This window comes from Anas platyrhynchos, chromosome 27 (genome assembly GCF_047663525.1).
Source record: "Anas platyrhynchos isolate ZD024472 breed Pekin duck chromosome 27, IASCAAS_PekinDuck_T2T, whole genome shotgun sequence".
Lineage (NCBI taxonomy): Eukaryota > Metazoa > Chordata > Aves > Anseriformes > Anatidae > Anas > Anas platyrhynchos.
This window is the reverse complement of record NC_092613.1, coordinates 7,981,591-7,998,385: the sequence shown is the minus strand read 5'-3', so window position 1 is coordinate 7,998,385 and position 16,795 is coordinate 7,981,591. Positions and strand designations below refer to the sequence as shown.

Genomic DNA, 16,795 nt, shown 5'->3' with positions numbered 1-16,795 from the left:
AGGCAGATTTATGCCAGCTGAAGATGTAGCCCCTGGTCCTGCACTACCAAATAAGAAGCTTTAAAATACAAATGAGCTTGAACCCCTTACAACATATTCTCCGCTCCCAGAACTCAGAAGGAAAAACAGACCTGGACTACCTCATATCCTCCCACAAGTCGTGCTGCCTTTTGGGTAATGGATGATACCCATCGGGGTTATTTTTTATATATATAAACCTGAAAATAGTGGTTAGATTTTAAGTATTGATTTTTATTCCTTCACTAACACCTACCGAACCAATGTTTTCTTTATATACTTGGGTATGTATTTCTGTACTTCTACAGGCCTGCAACAGGAATAAATGAGCAGCAGAGACGTGAATATTGGTGTCTCTTATTCCCTTACCAGACTTAGAACAGGCACAGAGCAAAGGTGAGGCCGTACGACCGCTCCTCCACAGCTCACATAACGCACTTCAGTGAGTCACCAGGCAGCAAATGTGGGCAGCCACAGGCAGAGACCGTCCCCTAAGGACATCTGGTGTCACCTACACAGCACCAACACCCCTTCCTGCGGCATAAGGGAGATCTCAGTGTAAGGCCAGCACGCGCTGAGCTCTGCTGTGCCTCTCAAAGCACTCACTTAAGCCCAGGCAGCTGTTAGCAAACCTCCCTCCATCACTGGCTGCATGCAGGAGACGCTGCGGTCCCACACGAGCCTGGTGCAGAGCTCCTCGGTGAGCTGTGAAAGCACCAGCTCACTGCACGACAATGAAAACACGGTGAAAAACACAAATGTGGGGTCTGACGGGTCGAATTCATTTTAGCTTTGCAGCAGGAGCGGATGCCAGCTTCTCAAATCCAGTGGCTTTGCGAGGTTCTGCAAGTACAGACAAAGAACAGCTTGCGTGTGATTGAGAAACTGCGTATACCTGCAGGACAGTGACTGATGTCAGACTCCCCTGGCTGCCTGATGCCTCTGCCACAGTAATTCCACAGCAATACATCGATGAAGCAAGTTGCTTCATGTTCGCTGCCTAGATAAAAAAGAAATTAATCCAATGTGGATGAGAGCTTAGCTGTGCCATTGGGTGTTGCTGGTGGTATTGGAGGACAGTTATTGCAAAGCGTGAGTCGGGGACCAGCACTGCTTGTGTTTAGACACAAGCCCCCTCCAGCTTCAGCTGCAGATTTCACTGGACAGAACAGCCAGCCAGAGCCAGAGAACAGTTCAGCCACAAAAAGGCTCAGGGAGAAGCAGGGCATGGAAATACTGGCAGGGTTTCAGCCTTAGCTTCTGCTTCCCTGTGCTGGTACAGATCTGAAGTAACTCCTCCGCAGTGAACAGAGCCAACCTCAGCTAAAGGGGTTTGAATGGAGGGAGCACGGTTTTGGTGTCAATTCTCTTGATTGCTTTCGAGCTCAGCCCCTGGGTGCTCTGGCTCTGCTTTGCAGGAGCAAAGGAAGAATTCTGCACTTTTTTCAAAGGGATGGAGAGCAGTGGCTCTTGTTTTTTTTTCTGGGAACACCTACAGTGTCTGCAAAATTCCCTTCTCTCCATTCCGAGTCAAGATAAATCCCTTTGTCAAACAAACAAACAAAATTAACTGTGAAGCAGCCTTCACCCTTTCATGAATGAAACAGATTCCCTAAAGTATTATCTATGTTTATATTCAACACTGGTTTCTTGCACATCCAAAAATGCCCTCTCAGAACATGAAAATACCAGATAACATCAGGAGAGGGAATTTAACATCTCATTCTAAATCATTAATAGAACATTGGCATACTGGGACCCTGCACACAGCCCCGACAGACCAAGTTCTGCAAAAAGGCAGAATGTAAAACACAGGCTCACGCAACAGGGACTTTGCTGAGAGTTAGAAATCTTCAATTTTTAAAAAGGCAAAGGGATCCCAATCAAACCTGAGCTGCCTGTCTTCCTTTATCTCATTATAATTGTTGTCATCAAAAATCCAGAGCTAAGATGTCACCTTAGACAGGAGAGCATGGGAATATGCATTGCAACAGTAAATAATGCAAGAGGAGTAGATTAGTGCATAGCATCCTTTTTAAGTCTTCTGCTTCTGCGATGCTGGAAGGTAATAACAGCCCATCATTTGCAAGTAGAGTATCTTGCACTTCTTTTTTTTTTTCTTTTCCCAAGGTGTGGTCAAAGTTACTTGGGTAGATACTGCTCACTGAGCGAATATGCCCTCGAGTTATGCATCCCACAGTGGGAAAGGGAGAAGACTCAGGGAAAAGCTCAAATGGGAGCCACGAGCCCTGCAGAGGTGGCCCAGCAGCACTCGGCTGTTACTGCTGACACGCGGGGGCCGGTTGGGTCCCGGTTCACACAGTGCTGCAAGGTGCATGCAGCTCAACGCGCGTGCTTCAGACACTGCCAAGCACATTTTACTGCTCCAGCTGCCCCAGCGGGCAGAGCAGGGCGGTCGGTGCAGCACAGGGGCAGGTTTGGGGTTATGCAGACACCACTCACCACCGGGACCCGTTCTTGTCAACCTGGGGCAGCGACGTCCGCCGCGGTGCAGCTGGCTCGCAACCTGCCACTCGTGGGGATGTCCCTAAATAACTGCCCGGGTGAAAACATCACGCTTCTAACCAAAATAAGTCAATTAGCAATATTAGCGTTGGCTGGGCCTCAGTCCCAGTGACCTCCAGCAAAGCGGAGGCATCTATTTTAAATATTGCTCTGAACCCTTTCATCTCCTGCTAAACGAAAGCCACACATAGACGAGTGCTCTTCTGCTCCCCCCAATCTACATGAAGATCAGAACATCAGCTATTATGCAGAACGATTAAAATCATCCATCCTGGATTTTAATGCACAGCCCTGAACAGAGGGATGCGATCGTTCCCACATGCCAGAGGCCAGGAGGAGGCTGGAGGGCCCGGCTTTGACAGCCCTGACCTGAGCTCAGCCCTGGCTGCACCCCAGCTGCCCCGCACCGTGCTGCGGTCCCACAGGCAGCCTGCGGCCGTGCCTCACCTCTCCCGTTCATTTCCAGGTGGGCCACGACGCAGGGTTTGTAAGGGAAGTTTCACAGACTCTTAATAAGGTGCCTTTGCCTTTGGAGATGTTGCCTGCGGACCTGCTAGAAATGGAAATGATTATTTTTCCCTTCAGCGCAGCATGCTTCAAATTTCAGACGGTGTTAAACAGCTGCCGGCCTCCTTGTGTGTGTTCCTAAATGCTGCCAGGACCAGACTTGGTCAGAAAAATGAAGCCTGAAACTAAAAATTATTGATTTAGACACCATATAGAAGAACCTGCACATTAACATACCCCACTCAGATAAAGCTGGGATCCATACTTAAGAAAACAGTCTGTCTGGGGCACTGTCTGGATTTTCCTAGCCTTCCAGAAGCCCACACGCAGGGCACAGCAAAGCAGCACGCCTGCAGTTGAACACTGAGCCACTTGGCCTGGATCTGAGGGGACTTTGTGGTGCACTGAAAGCTCACACGCACGGCGCCCTGGCTGCTGCACGCTTGGTCCGGGGAGCACGGCAGAACAAGTTGAGACAACCCCAAGCTGAATAACGCCGCAGAAAGGAACGTTCCCAAAGGCGTGTCCCTGGCTGGGGCTGGGATCGGGGCTCGATAAGGCAGCGTGTGCCTGCACGTCGGCCCAAGGGAAGGGCTCGGGTTACTCCCAAGCTGTGCTCTGAGCTGCAGACAAAGGGCCAAGAAGGAGCTGACGGAGCTGCGCAGCTCGGCGTGCCGCAACACATCGGGCGCGCTCGCAGGAAGGGCTCTGCCTGCCACCGACCTCCAGGAAACGAGTGCGTCCCATGGCTGGAGAGGGGCACGGAGACACCGAGGGCAGAGCTCGGTGCCCGCTTGGAGGAGGGAGTGGGCTGCAGCAGGACAGGGCTGGCAACGTGTCCCCAGCACTGGCACTTCCTCGAGGACGCTCTCTTAATTGCATCTGGCAAATGCCAGGGAGAGACTTCCCCTAGCACGCAGAGCCATGGGCAGATGCACAGTTAACGGCTGCAGAAACTTGTAAAAAGTTATTATCCACTTCAGTCAGTAAAAACAGAAAAAGAAACGAAAACAGAAAACACACTTCTTGGTGTTTTCAGCTTTGCCCAAGCCATAAAACCCAGTGTTGCCATGCTCTGACTTAACGCTGCCAGTAAACAGAGTTAGAAAAAAAGTATCAGAAAAGGCTCAAACACTATGAAAAACCCTCCAGAAGCCAAGGATATTTATCCAAACTAAACTCGTATTTTTCACTACCCCATTTTAATACCCAGCTTTGGTGGCACCTGTAGCTGCCATACGGATGAACACAAACGTTCTCGTAAACAGCGACTGCATCATCCCGGTGCAGCAATGCACAGGGTTTCACAAGAAAGCCATTTATGCCCAAATCCGTTATTTAGGAACCAGCACAAAAAAGGCAAGGCCATCAGTGAGGCTCTACAACTGCCTGTGGCACCCTCTGCTTTCCTGTGAGAAAATTCTGACCCTGCTCTCCCTGCAAGGGGAACCTCTGCCTGCTGCGGGGGCTGCCCACGAGGGCTCTCCCAGCACGCTGTGCCCCAGCCCCACAAGGGGAACAGGTCGCTGTGTACAGGGACTGCTTTGAGCCCAGGTATGGATTTCTGGGACTCACACCCCTCCTTACAGCCACCAGCACTCCCAGCACGGTGGAAGAAGCGCTCTCCAGGCGATGCACACCTACGCTGCCTGCTTTATATAATCCTTCTCGGCGTTGGCCAGCCCGTCCCATGAGCAGGGAGTCCCTGAGGATACAGCTCCCCTGCATCTTCTCCATCCTGGGAGAGCCGAGGTTTGCTGCAGGAAGAGGAGCTGTTGTTTCAAATGATAATGAAGAAACGCATCTGTTTGACAGGAACGTGCTGGCACATGCTGAAGGTAACGAAAGCGCCACTGCAGGAAATGAAACCTAACCTGCGTGAAGTCACAAATAGATTAACTGCAAGAACTGGGGGAAAACTCCATCTGCAAAGAATGTCAGCCCTGTCAGGAGCGCTCCCATCCATCCCCTAAATAGGAACATGGCAGAAGTCAGAGCCAGCTGCTCCTGAAGCCCTGAGCTCAGCCCCGCACACTGCAGCACCCCACGCACTAAGGGCTGCTCCAGCGTTAGCCCACCAGCTGCAGAGCTGCCCTCATTTTGCTTTGTTTGCTTAGCTGTGAGATGCAATATTCTCTTTGTCTATTTGCATGCTGAGCAGAACTTCACACGAGTGGTCTGCTAGAGCCAGGTAAGGGGAAGGAAACTGAAAACCAACAGCTTTCAGGAAAAGCCTTCTAGAAGGGCAGGCAGCGTGCCTCGTTTAGGCGGAGTGAGCAAGGAATTGATGCTCTGCTGAGGGTGAGGGCCCTGGATAAGTTTTGGGCCTGGTCTCCCATCAGATTGGGCTTAAAGCAATACAATTTATTTATCTTCTTCAGACATACTTGGGATTTACAGTTGGCGTAGCTAGAGCTGTGTGCCCGTAGTGTTTTCAGAGAGACTTGGCTTGTTGTTCGTGGCTTTCCTAGTTTAAAATAAAAAACAAAAATATTGTGCTTGCAGTCTGCAGCCTCCTTGGAAGCCGTCCCTCTGTCCCTCCCACCCACAAGAGTTATCAGATTCCTTAAAATGCCTGTTATTGCGGAATACAAGTTTTTAGTGTTGCTCTAAACAACCGAACAGAGGGAGGAATATTACCTCCGTATTTTCCAGGTAATAGGTTTCTGAGTAATTTAGTTTTCCACCCTGTGCTATGCTTCTCTGTACATTTTTATAGTATAAATAACACAGATCTCTGTAGACATATATCTGTATCCGTGATTCAGTTCTATCAGCTTCCTGATAGGTTCCCTCCTCAGTCCTGAATTTCTGCCATCAGTTATCTCGTTTGGTTGGGAGCGAGCAGTAGGCAAGGCTCCAGCCTGGGAACACGCAAACAGGCTCCTAAAATGCAGCTGTGCACAGAGAGGTAGAAACCTCCACAGAGTGATGGCTACAACAAGGCCAGATGTTTCTTGCAGTGCATCACCACGGCATTAAAATTTACAGAAAAGTTAGAAAATTCATCTTTGTGGCTTGGAAATTCATTCCCTATGAGGGTAGATGCCCAGATTCTTCTCTTTTCTCTTGCCTCCCCCTCCCCTCAAATCACCAAGCTGGAAAGCACACTCCTGAACAGTGCTTTGGTGGCTTTGGGCCTCATACATCAGCTTAAAAGGTTTATTTTTAAATTCTTGCTGCCTTAGTCTTGTCAGCAGGATGAAGCATTCTGCCTTCTTGCTACCAAATGAAGCGTGCAGACCCAAGTGTGCACAGAGAGCTTTAATTGTGAGGCAACCTGTGAGCACAGACCCCATTTTGTCTGATAGTTCTGGAGCACACTGGCCTGAAACATGGAATTTGGTATAAATACCTTTGTTCAGGATGGTTTGAGATGGACTTCAATGCTCAAATGCACTGAGCCCAATGAGCCTGAGTTGGTTACCCCAGCCAAAACACTTTTAAGACTGCTGGTCTGACTTGACTCATTAAAGTTGTCCCACGCATTGATTTGTTGCATCATGCATGAAGCTGTTTGGCTGTTAGGGTTACTCACAACCACGGGCTGGGTAGCCATGTATTATTGCAGAACTGAAACCTATAAATGAAGAGAGAAATCGACAACCAAAGCCCATATTTTATCCATCTTCTAATGCTGCTATTTTTAAATCCAGCCCTAAAGACCAAGCAATATTTTAACACGCTTAGTTATGTTCTAAAGTGGAAATTCATGCACCACACTGAATTTCAGGTTTGGGCTCCTTTTAGACAAAGAAAATTCAAGCAACCTGCCAATAATTAAAGCAGGGTCATTCTTTCTTATCTTCAAATGCAGAGAAGAAAAGGAAGGTCTGCTACCTCCAGAGCCTAGGGACACTGTTTAACAATTACGATATAATCAATCTTTAATTATTTTCTTTGAAGGTTATTTAAGCCCTTCCCTTATGACAGCCCCTTTGGGAAGCCTCAGCAGAGACAGGGCAGCAGCTGCCGAGTCTCCTCCTCTCCCCAGAGGTGCTCACAGCAGCACTGGGAGCCGGCACCACCGCAGTGCTTTGCTATGGACCTCGTACCACTGGGGCAGCCGTGGCAGCAGCAAGCACAGGAAGAAGCAGACAGCAGCACACGATCTCTCAGGAGAAGATCTGTTGGCACGAAGCTGCCTCGCTGTCTTCTGAAGCAGCTCCGTGTCCACACTACCTCACTTCATCAATGCAACTGCATCCTGCTAACTGCGACAATGCCAAGCCATGGACGTTGGCATTTTCATGCTCAAATTTATGCATTTTTCCTAACTGTTCCTGTCAAAAGTCACTTTTTCACCAACACAAATGTGCACTGCATCAACACTTATTCTTCCAGTTACTGAAGCAGCAGAAAAGACCAGCTCATCTATCCTTAAAGGTTGGGCTTCCTTCATTTTCCTGGTTTAACATCAGGGTTTAGCCAGCTCATATCTCATACTTCGAGAACGTGCAAGCTTGAAACAGCAAAATTTAAAAAATGCTATGGAAGAAACTGTGAGCTTTCAAGTTTTCTGCTGTACTGCAGAAGCAAAAAGATCCTTTCCGGTGTCTCAGCACCCCCAGGCATGCTCTTAAACTCAGCCTTAGTTTGTCATCCCATAAAGACTCGTGGAAAACACAGAGCTAATGCGATGTGTCACCAGCAGCCTTTTATAAAGCCAGAGTGCTCTGTTGAAACACGGGCACAGCCCCTAGAAGCAACAGTAAGAGAGCAGGTTACAGCTTGTTGGCTATTTTCAGCGGGGTCTGAAGTGAGTGATGCCTTCTGAAGCAACTCAACAAAGCTGCACAAAAGAAAAAAAATACAAATATTTTTTCTCAGAAACTTCCTTCTTTTAAAGAAGCAAGTATTTTCACAGAAATGGTCCCTGTTGCAAAGACAGAATCAAATCCCCCCCCCCAAAAAAATGGTTTTCTTCCTCCTTTTCTCTAGCTTCCATCCTTTTTCTGCTTCTTTAGCGATCAAAGAGCAGAACAAAGGGAGAACAACTAAAAGAGACTAAGAGATCCTCAAGTCCTAATAGCCTGCTTTGCCATATAATCCCTGTGGCCAGAAGCTGTGAGTTTGAGCATGAAGAAGCCCTGCTCCCTGGGTATCCCAGGGATGGGAAGCTGGGCGCCTTCCTGCTCTGCTGCAGGCTCATTAACCCTGAACTCTCAGAAAAGATGCTCAGGACTGCCAGGGACACACATTACAGTTAAATCGGATGCCTCTAAAGGAAGAAAAAAGCAGATGTATTAATGTGGAAGAGCCAGATATTTAACTAAGCTGCAGAACCAGGTGTGTAACCTAATGCCAACTCCCATTGCCAAAGGGGGAATGGGAAGAGAATAGAGGCAGTGTTTTCTTTTAAATTTGGAAGTGAAAGGGAGAATGTAAAGCTGCGTGGAGCCTGGGGATGGGGTGAAGATGACAAGAGAGGTTGGTGCAATCAGTTTTCTTTCCTCTGCAAATTGCAAATAAGCAATTATGGCTGAGAATATTTAAAATAAAATTACAGGAACCTGTCATCTGTTGCTTGACCTCTGTACGGATGTCTTGTTAAACGAGGAGCACAACTGAAGTCTTGGTGATTTCAAACCATTACAGGTCTAACGCCGTTTAGTGTAGAAGTGATTCATCAGGACGAGCATCCTGGAAACACTTCAGCACACTTTGCCTTCTTCCTTGCAATTGCCAGGATGTGTAGTCTTAAAGTCACTATGGGTGACCTGTGACACTGCAGAGACGTCTGCACGCCAGTGAAGGGCAGAACTCATCTGAGCAGGCTGTGCGGATCATCAATTGCCACGCATTCCCTGCGCTGCCACGTGGCAAAGAACAAAAATCTGCGAAGAGCAAGCAGTAGAAAGGAAAAGTGCCTTTAAAGCTGCGTTTAAAAAGAAATAACACTACCTGGCAATTCAGATAGAGCTGTAGTCTCAGACAAGTGGTAGGTGATGGTACGAGAATAAGCCTCAAAGAAACCTGAGGAGTCTCAGCCCTGCCTTTGTGCTATTGTTCTGGAGCACAAAGCCCTCTCTTACCGCCTTCACGCAGCTAGCATTTCCCTCTATTCAGAGCAATAAGCTTCAGCACATGCCCACCTTGTGAGGAGCAGTTGTAGAAATGGACTGACTGAGCACACACACTCACCCCGGCACTGAGCACGACCGAGCTGTGCTCCCACAGACCCGCTGGCAACGCTCCCCAGGGACCCCCACGGGTCCGGTCTGAGCAGGCTGCAGGGGAACAGAGCGGAGGTGCCGGCTCCCTGTGATCAAACACCATTTTTTTGGCCTCGCTTCAGAAAGGTTAGGAGACTGTTTCCCTTTATGCATGAAGGAGAGTAAGCGCTGCAGGGGGAAAGGGTGCGGGCAGGCCGGTTACACTGCGGCACAGCAGCCACAGAAAGGATGCAAAATAAAAGTGAACAATGCTCCCCTCTGGTTCATTTCTCAGAGATAGGAAATATTAGGAATGCAGAGTCTGATGGCTCTATTTAATCTTTACTCCTAGGTAAGCAGTTGCTTTACAGAGCAGTTTTTCACCAATCATAAATAAACTTTGGAGGCGAAGGGAGAAAAACATCAAGTAATTATTCTCTGCCTGCTTGTGGACTGAATTTACAGTAGGCAATTTCAAGAGACGTGGCCCTGAGCTTTCTTCTGCTGTGTTTGATGTCTCAGACCTGCAGACCAAGTAAATAATTTGATTTCATTTATTGGACAAATTCAGAGGTCAAAGCTGACAAGCCTTCAAGACCACACAGGTTTCCTCCTTGGAAGCCAACACGAGGTGCAACGTGCCGTTCAGATACCGCAGGGAAGAGACTTCGTCCCCTGACATATTTCCATCAGCAAGGCTTGAGAGCTTGCAGCAGCAGTTTTATGATGTGTTGGCAACTTCTTCCACCTAACGGGTACGTGTTCAGAGCTTAAGGGAAGCAACAGAAATGAGCGGGTACCACGGAGCAGCCTTATGTTCTGACCGAGCTATCTGCACCGCAGCCAGTCCCACCACAGCCGTCCTTGACGGCAGTAGTTGTAAATTGTAAAGATTTTTATTGTTTTACAGTAGCAAATAAAGGTCTGATTTGTATTGAGGAGAACTACTGCCCTAGCTTCAAACTGTGCAGCAGCATAAAACTCTTGAGTTTTACGAATAAGCACTTGGCTTATTGTTTCACAGAGCCCTAAGAAAATAAAAGCTTGCAATAAGTACAATAAGCATGAAAAAATAACCCCAATAGTGATAATCTACAGTGCATATTTCACGTATGAAAAACCTTGACGTCCTTTTCTCGAGAAGTACTCCAGCAAACACATTTATAGGCCAACATGTTCAACCTGACATTTAAAGTAAGTGTGGCAAAAATCCAAGCATTTTATGTATAATTGTGGGTAGTCGTGATGGATACTGCTGCTAAGTGCAATTCAGCACAACCAGAATTAAAGACAAACCCTGTGACCTGTGTCCTAACCAAAGCAGCTTGAATTTTGCATCTCCAGCTTACCCAATAAACAAACAACAGCAGCAGTCCTTATGTGGGAAACGGCATGGAAGAAAGGTACTATAGCACTATGCAAAGAAATAGAGAGGATTTTATGTTTACTCAGTTACCTATACACTGCTGTATTAAAACAGCAAGCTTACTGAAATATTTTTATTTCTGTAGATTGGGAGACTTAAAAATCCAGAAGGAGTTTGCCTTCCAGAATATTTTTGCAAAATATTACGCATGGACAGCATGAGCCAGGCCTGCAGAGCACTCCCACTGCAATGGCTTGGGAGGCTGAAGACCAGACCCTGCCCCAGCCACCCCAGGAGCTCAGCGCCCACTCAGCACCACAAGCACCCATTGGGGATGGCACAAAAGCCCAAAACGTGGTTGAAAGTGTGGGGCCCCAAACCCTCAGGGAAGAGAAACCCAGTGCTGGCTGCAGTTCCCAAACTGAAGACTGACTGAGCAAGTGGAATTGCATGGAGCAGTTGGACCCCATGTAAGGAAGACAAGGATGAAAGTTTAGAAATAAAGAAGTGACTCAAGGGATTTGCAAAATACACAAGTTAACTTGGAGTCTCGTTTTAAACAGATTTCCTTTAGAGCTAGAATTGAGATGAATGCACTGGCACACTCTGAAAGACATCCCCAGATGTCCCAAAGTCCCTATAACCAAACTCTTTACACAAAGCTGCCCTCCTCCATAGCTTACAGGGATCATGCTGGGACCTCGATCTCATGACATGCTTCATAGTGCAGAGCTAGCTCTGCAACAAGCTTTCCAGGTCCTTAGCAGCTATGGAAAACCAAACTGAAGTGTCTGCGATGCTGAAAGCAAGTACAAGAATTAGGCAGTGTGATCTGAGAAGAATACGAATGCTTCCTTTCAAACCAGTCTGTTGCAGTATAAATGCAGTGTGTTTTTTTTTAAAGCCTGCTAAGGGTAAAAGACACCTTGAAACCTTCACTTTGGAGACGCAAAAGCAACGCAGCTGCCTCCTTTGAGGCTGCTCCACGCTTTTCGCCAAGGCGACGCGCTTGGGGGAAGGCGCGCGCCCAGCCAGCCCCAGCGCGGAGGGAGGCCACGCAGGAGGGAAAGAGGCAGGGAGGGAGGTGAGCAGGGAGGCGAGGAGGCCGCTCAGGAGGGAAGGAGGCGAGCAGGAGGCAGGGAGGCCACGCAGGAGGAGGCCGCGGGCGCTGAGCGCGGGGAGGAGCCGTGGCCGCCGCGCCCTCTCCATTGGCTGCGCCCGCGGGAGCGCGGAGCCCCCAGAGCAGGCGCGCAAATAAAGACTGCACCTGGGGACACCACCTTAAGTGGGCAGAACTTCCCCTCGCCTGCTCCAGCGCTTTTTAAAGATTTTTTCCCCTCCCTTGCACTTTTTTTTTTGGTGCCTCTCCACTGCTCTCCGCTCCTTTCCCTACCGTCCCGCTCCCTCGCCCAAAGTCTCCTTCCTCCACCTTGCCGCTCGCTGCCTGCTGCTGGGAGAAGCCGGCCTGGTGCACCCAACGAGGGAGCCCTCCTCTCCTCCCATCTGTTCCACCTCCCCTGGAATTCTGCGCAACAGAAGGAAGAAAAAGAAGAAAACCATAGCCACTGACAGTACCTATTTACCAGCTGTTTTATTTTATTTCCCTGTCTCCATAGCCCTCTGTCCTGTCAAGTTTTTTGTTTTTGTTTTGTTTTTGGCTGAAGGGTTCAGTAAAGCAGTTGCCAGCCGGGAGTTGTGCCTAGCTCACGAGCCAGGTGAGTGCAGAGCGGGGCACCCGCAGCGTACCACGCTTGGAGCTGGGGGAGCGGCGTGGCTGGGAGGCTTTGCGCATGGCCGGGGTTTCTCTGGAAGGCTGCGGCACGAGGAGGATGCAGGCGGCTGCAGCCAGCGGTATCGGTCCTGCTCCTGCAGCAGAGACACTTGCTGCTTGTTCAGCACCAACACCAGAGCCGCTGCCCTTTGCTGTCTGGAAGCTGAGGCCAAGAAAGAGGCTTAAAGAGGGAAAATTGCAAACATCTTAAGCGTTTCATATTGGTGTTTTAAATTGTTGCAATTAACAGCTAACTTATTCAGAGCATCAATTGATGATGCGTCGAGAGCTCCCCTAAGAATACTTACTGCACTGGTGCTCGTTAGGAGCCATGTAATTCCAATAAAACCCACGGAGTTGCTCTGGATTTATACCAGTGCAACGACTAACAGGTTTGATCTGCCGTATATAACAGTTTAGCTTGGTTCAATGAGTTGATTTTAACTCACTTTTCTATGCAAGCCACTTGAAAAATGGGTTCTTATCTATCCAGAAATACAATGAAAAATTGGAGAGCTTATTGAGAATGTGAATTTGTTATTTTTCCCTAGAAAAGTTTAAACAAACACGAGCTCAATGATGTTTGCAAAGTTCTCTGAAGTCCTAAATTCCTATACTGCCGTGTGGCTTCAGGGACGCTGAAGCACGAGGGTAGCTGAGCGCTCTCCTGAGCAGGCAGAGCTTATCTCTGCGATCAGAGGAGCCAGTGGCCTGAGGTTGTTTCTTCCCCTGCTGTGCACGTCTACTTTCCTCTGGCTGCTGTCTATGAGTGAAAGAGAAGAGTCCAAAGGCCTTCTCAGTCACTTAAAACAGAACCAGAGCTTTGTAAATGACTTCAGCTACTGCTGTAAGAACGGGTTCCTCTCCGACAAGCAACACACACTTGCAGAGCTGACCACATTTAAATTACCGTGTTGTAAAACTGGCTCAACGATAAGAGAATAGAAAGCTGTTTTATCTCTAAAAACCAATAGCAGCTGATTTTAAACAAAGGCTTTGCAGAAGTGTGGAGCAACACCAGAGGGAAAAAGAACAATTGAAAACCCAGAACGAACAGACCACACTTTGAGCATGTTCCCTAGAAAAGGCCGGGGCAAAGGTCATTTGCAGACATAGCTGAAGCAGGTAAGGGTAGCAATGCATTGCTTTGGGAAGTCACACTTGGTGACAGCTTCAGAGAGTAGTTTCACTGATGCTAATTTTAAATGCAAGCTTATGTTACAGTGAAACAAGTTATCATATACTTTTCTAACCAGGAATCCCATTTACAGGCACTTTTGGGAGCATGAAGGGTATTGGACTGAAAATTTCAAGGGCTTGTAATCCCTGGGCCTAATGTAAAGTCCTTTTAATACAACAAAAATGCTATAGACCTTGGTCAGTGCATCTCTCAGTCCCCCTGTAGACAGAAATATAGAAACATTTGCTCACATTAAAGTTCAGAGAAGTCCACTACACTTTATCTGACCTTTAAAGGGCTGCCACTTGTGAGGATGCAGTGGATCGCAGCTGCTGCCCAGGTAGGAGATCCCTGCAGCACGCTGCAGCCTGACTCTCAAGACTTCTCCCCAAGGAGAAGCAAAAACCTCATGGTGTCTAATTAAAAAAGCTAAAAAAAAACCACTACTGTTCACCTTTAATGTAGTTTAAATGAGTTATTCAAGATTGAGGGCTAGTCAGTCAGATACAGGCCTCTAGAGCTTGTATTTCAGGTTTTTATTACCATGTTTTTATGCGAGGCTTTGTTGATATGCACCTTGACTTCACAATCTGAGCTGTTCCCAAAGAAAGCCAAAGCCAGATTTGCAGCTGTTGCCTTCAAGAGAACAGAAAAGTGGATTCCAGGCACCAAGTGGTTAATAGCTGGAAGCTGTGCATTAGGCATTTATGGCACTGAAGCCCGTTGCAACTTGCCTGATAAAAGGCATTTCAAATAAGCCAGGATTGCATAGAGGAATTTCAGTTGATGAGTTCCTGCCTAGGCCACTCTTTCTCAGGACTTATCCAAAAGCTTTTAACATGTCTTGACAAAGCAAAGGGAGAGGCTTCAATGCAGCAGCAGACAGCAGGTTTATGTTTAAAAGGAAAAGAAAAAGTGAGAGAAACACCCTAAGCTATTTGTTCTGTTAAATCCTCTATCAGCACCTCCATAGCGGGTTTCTTTTTTTTTTTTTCTTTTTTAAGTGCAGCCAAGCATTGCAGTTTATCTTCAATTCAAGTTTTTGCATCCCAACCAATCTTTTCCTAAGCTGCAAAGTTCAAGCAAATTAAATTTGAAATTTTCCTAAGTTATTCAAGTGCTTGGGAGTACCAAAGCCTGCTGCTAGTCAGAACTGGACCCTGCATTTCACTAGGCATTTGGGGTACACTTCGTATATTAGAGGCACTAGGTATATTTTAACATTTTTTTTTCTTTGTTTCACAGATAGGAAGTTCTTTGGAAGAAGATACCTGTCTTCTGGAGGGTTTGGACAGCACTTAGCTTAGGGCTTCAAATCTCCATAGTGCTTCTGGCACTCCCATAGCATAAATTCGCAGATGCACTAAGGTGTGTGCAAGAGCAGCGGTAGGTTGGCACCACCATGTCAGGACAGGCAGAGTTCTCCCTGTTCTGTCTGCCCACGCATCACAAGAAGCCTCCAGCATCCATCTCCAATTACCATACCACGTGAGGCCGTTCATAAGAAAGATTATTTCTCCCCTACCTAGGCTAAAGGAAAGCAGTAGCTTAACACAGGCTCAGCATTGCAGATACAACCAGGCATGTAGAAGAAAACGTCTATCTGCATTCTTTGGGTTTTGTAGATTCGGAGGTTTAAGGCAAGAAGGGACTATGAACATTATCTTGTTGAACCTCCCTCTTAAAAAAAAATGTAAATTCTCCATTAGTAGAGCTACAGAATCTCATTTGGAGAAGCTTTCAGTAGTTTAAGACCTTCAAGAGATAGAGAACTGCCATATCCATTGGTAAGTTTTTCCCACGGTTAACATTACAAATCATACCTGGCAACTTGTTACGGGATAAAGGTAAAAATTGAAAAGAGGGAAAGAGGAAACAAATTAATCAGTGAGCAAACAAAAGTTTCAGGCTCTTACATTCCCATGAGCATGGATTGTAGACAGTTTCACACCTCCTACGTAGAATTTGAACACTGCAGATGCACCAGCTGTACTACCCTAAATGTATATTAACATGCGATGAGCTTGCCTGCATTTTCCAAGTGAAATAAGGACAATCCATGGGTTCTGTTGTCCTTCATTCCACCGGAGTCTGTCTCATAACTAACCAGATTTCAGTGGAGTGAAGCACAAGAGACATGGAGATGAATCAGCAACAAGAGGAACTGCTTCCCACTGCCAAAGAAAGGAAACTACATGGAAATTTGGATACACCAAGCATCCAGAGATCAAGCATGCTGGGAAATGGAGAGGAGCAGTACACTGAGCACTTTAATAACCTGAGTATTTCTTGAAAATCTCCAGTAAGAGCCTGTTTTGAAAATGTACTTTTTACATAGTACACAAAAATTAAAATATCTACAAAGACTGCAAGCTGCTTTCTTGAAGGCTTAAATACCCTATTAGCAGGAAATTAAACTCTAATGTGGATAAATTAGATGTGTAACCATTGCTTTCAGTCATCTTCTCTCTAGGATAGTACAGCCAAGTAAAGAAACCAGAATATAACTTTGTTTTAGGGCATATGTACCACAGTGCATTTCCATAAGGAACTCTAAGCATCCATGGGCAATGCCTGCCTCCCTCCAACACCCTCTGCCCCAGTACCTTCACAACGTGGCAAAACACCATTAAAAGTTTTGGTCCATTTATTTCGTAATAAAAGGAATGTAAATAAAATTCAAGTTGATGGAGAATTTAGATTTTTTCAGGCTGAACACAAGATGGTTCTTTTAAGGTATCCGTGTAAATTCCCCACAGGTTAATGCAGTTAAACATTTTGATGCGTAAGAGCATTGCATTCAACACACATCATTCACCAATTGTAATTGCCTTTTTGAAGTCCTCACCTCCCTGAGATGAATGCCCAAAAATATTAGGTCTGGCAGCTTTAAAACAAAACCAAAACGTCCTTCTACCACCAGAAGGAATTACTTGCTTTGATAGACTTAGTGCTGGATTTCAACAATCTATTATTCTATATTACTTCTCAGCTGCTTGCCTAATCAGTGCCCTTCCTTCCTCCCTCTCTCACCCCCCACGTTTTATTTGACTGACTTTAAAAGCACTCAAAAAATCTATTTGCTGACACTGTTTTCTTTCAAATGCAGACACCACAGGGTATGTATGCTCCTTGGAAAGCCAACGGCCAGCTTCCACAAAGTAGCACCGAGCCCTTCCAGTCAGCAGTGAAAGTTCCCAAAGCTTCTGACATTTATTGCCAGGCTCATTCTTAAGCATAACACGCAGCCTGTCTTGGACATCTTACAAAAA

General features: G+C 46.9%; 1 protein-coding gene and 1 long non-coding RNA gene across 6 annotated transcripts in view; one reads left to right on the top strand and one right to left on the bottom strand.

Annotated features, from left to right (window-relative positions):
* The window catches only part of PLXNA2 (plexin A2), a 412,814-nt gene that overhangs the window by 382,443 nt on the left and 13,576 nt on the right, over positions 1–16,795 (bottom strand). The gene's annotated exons all lie outside the window — the stretch shown is intronic.
* LOC113839912 (uncharacterized) lies at positions 11,627–16,201 on the top strand. Its single transcript, XR_003492587.3, has 2 exons — positions 11,627–12,287; positions 14,769–16,201. It is a non-coding gene; the product is annotated as an uncharacterized lncRNA (long non-coding RNA).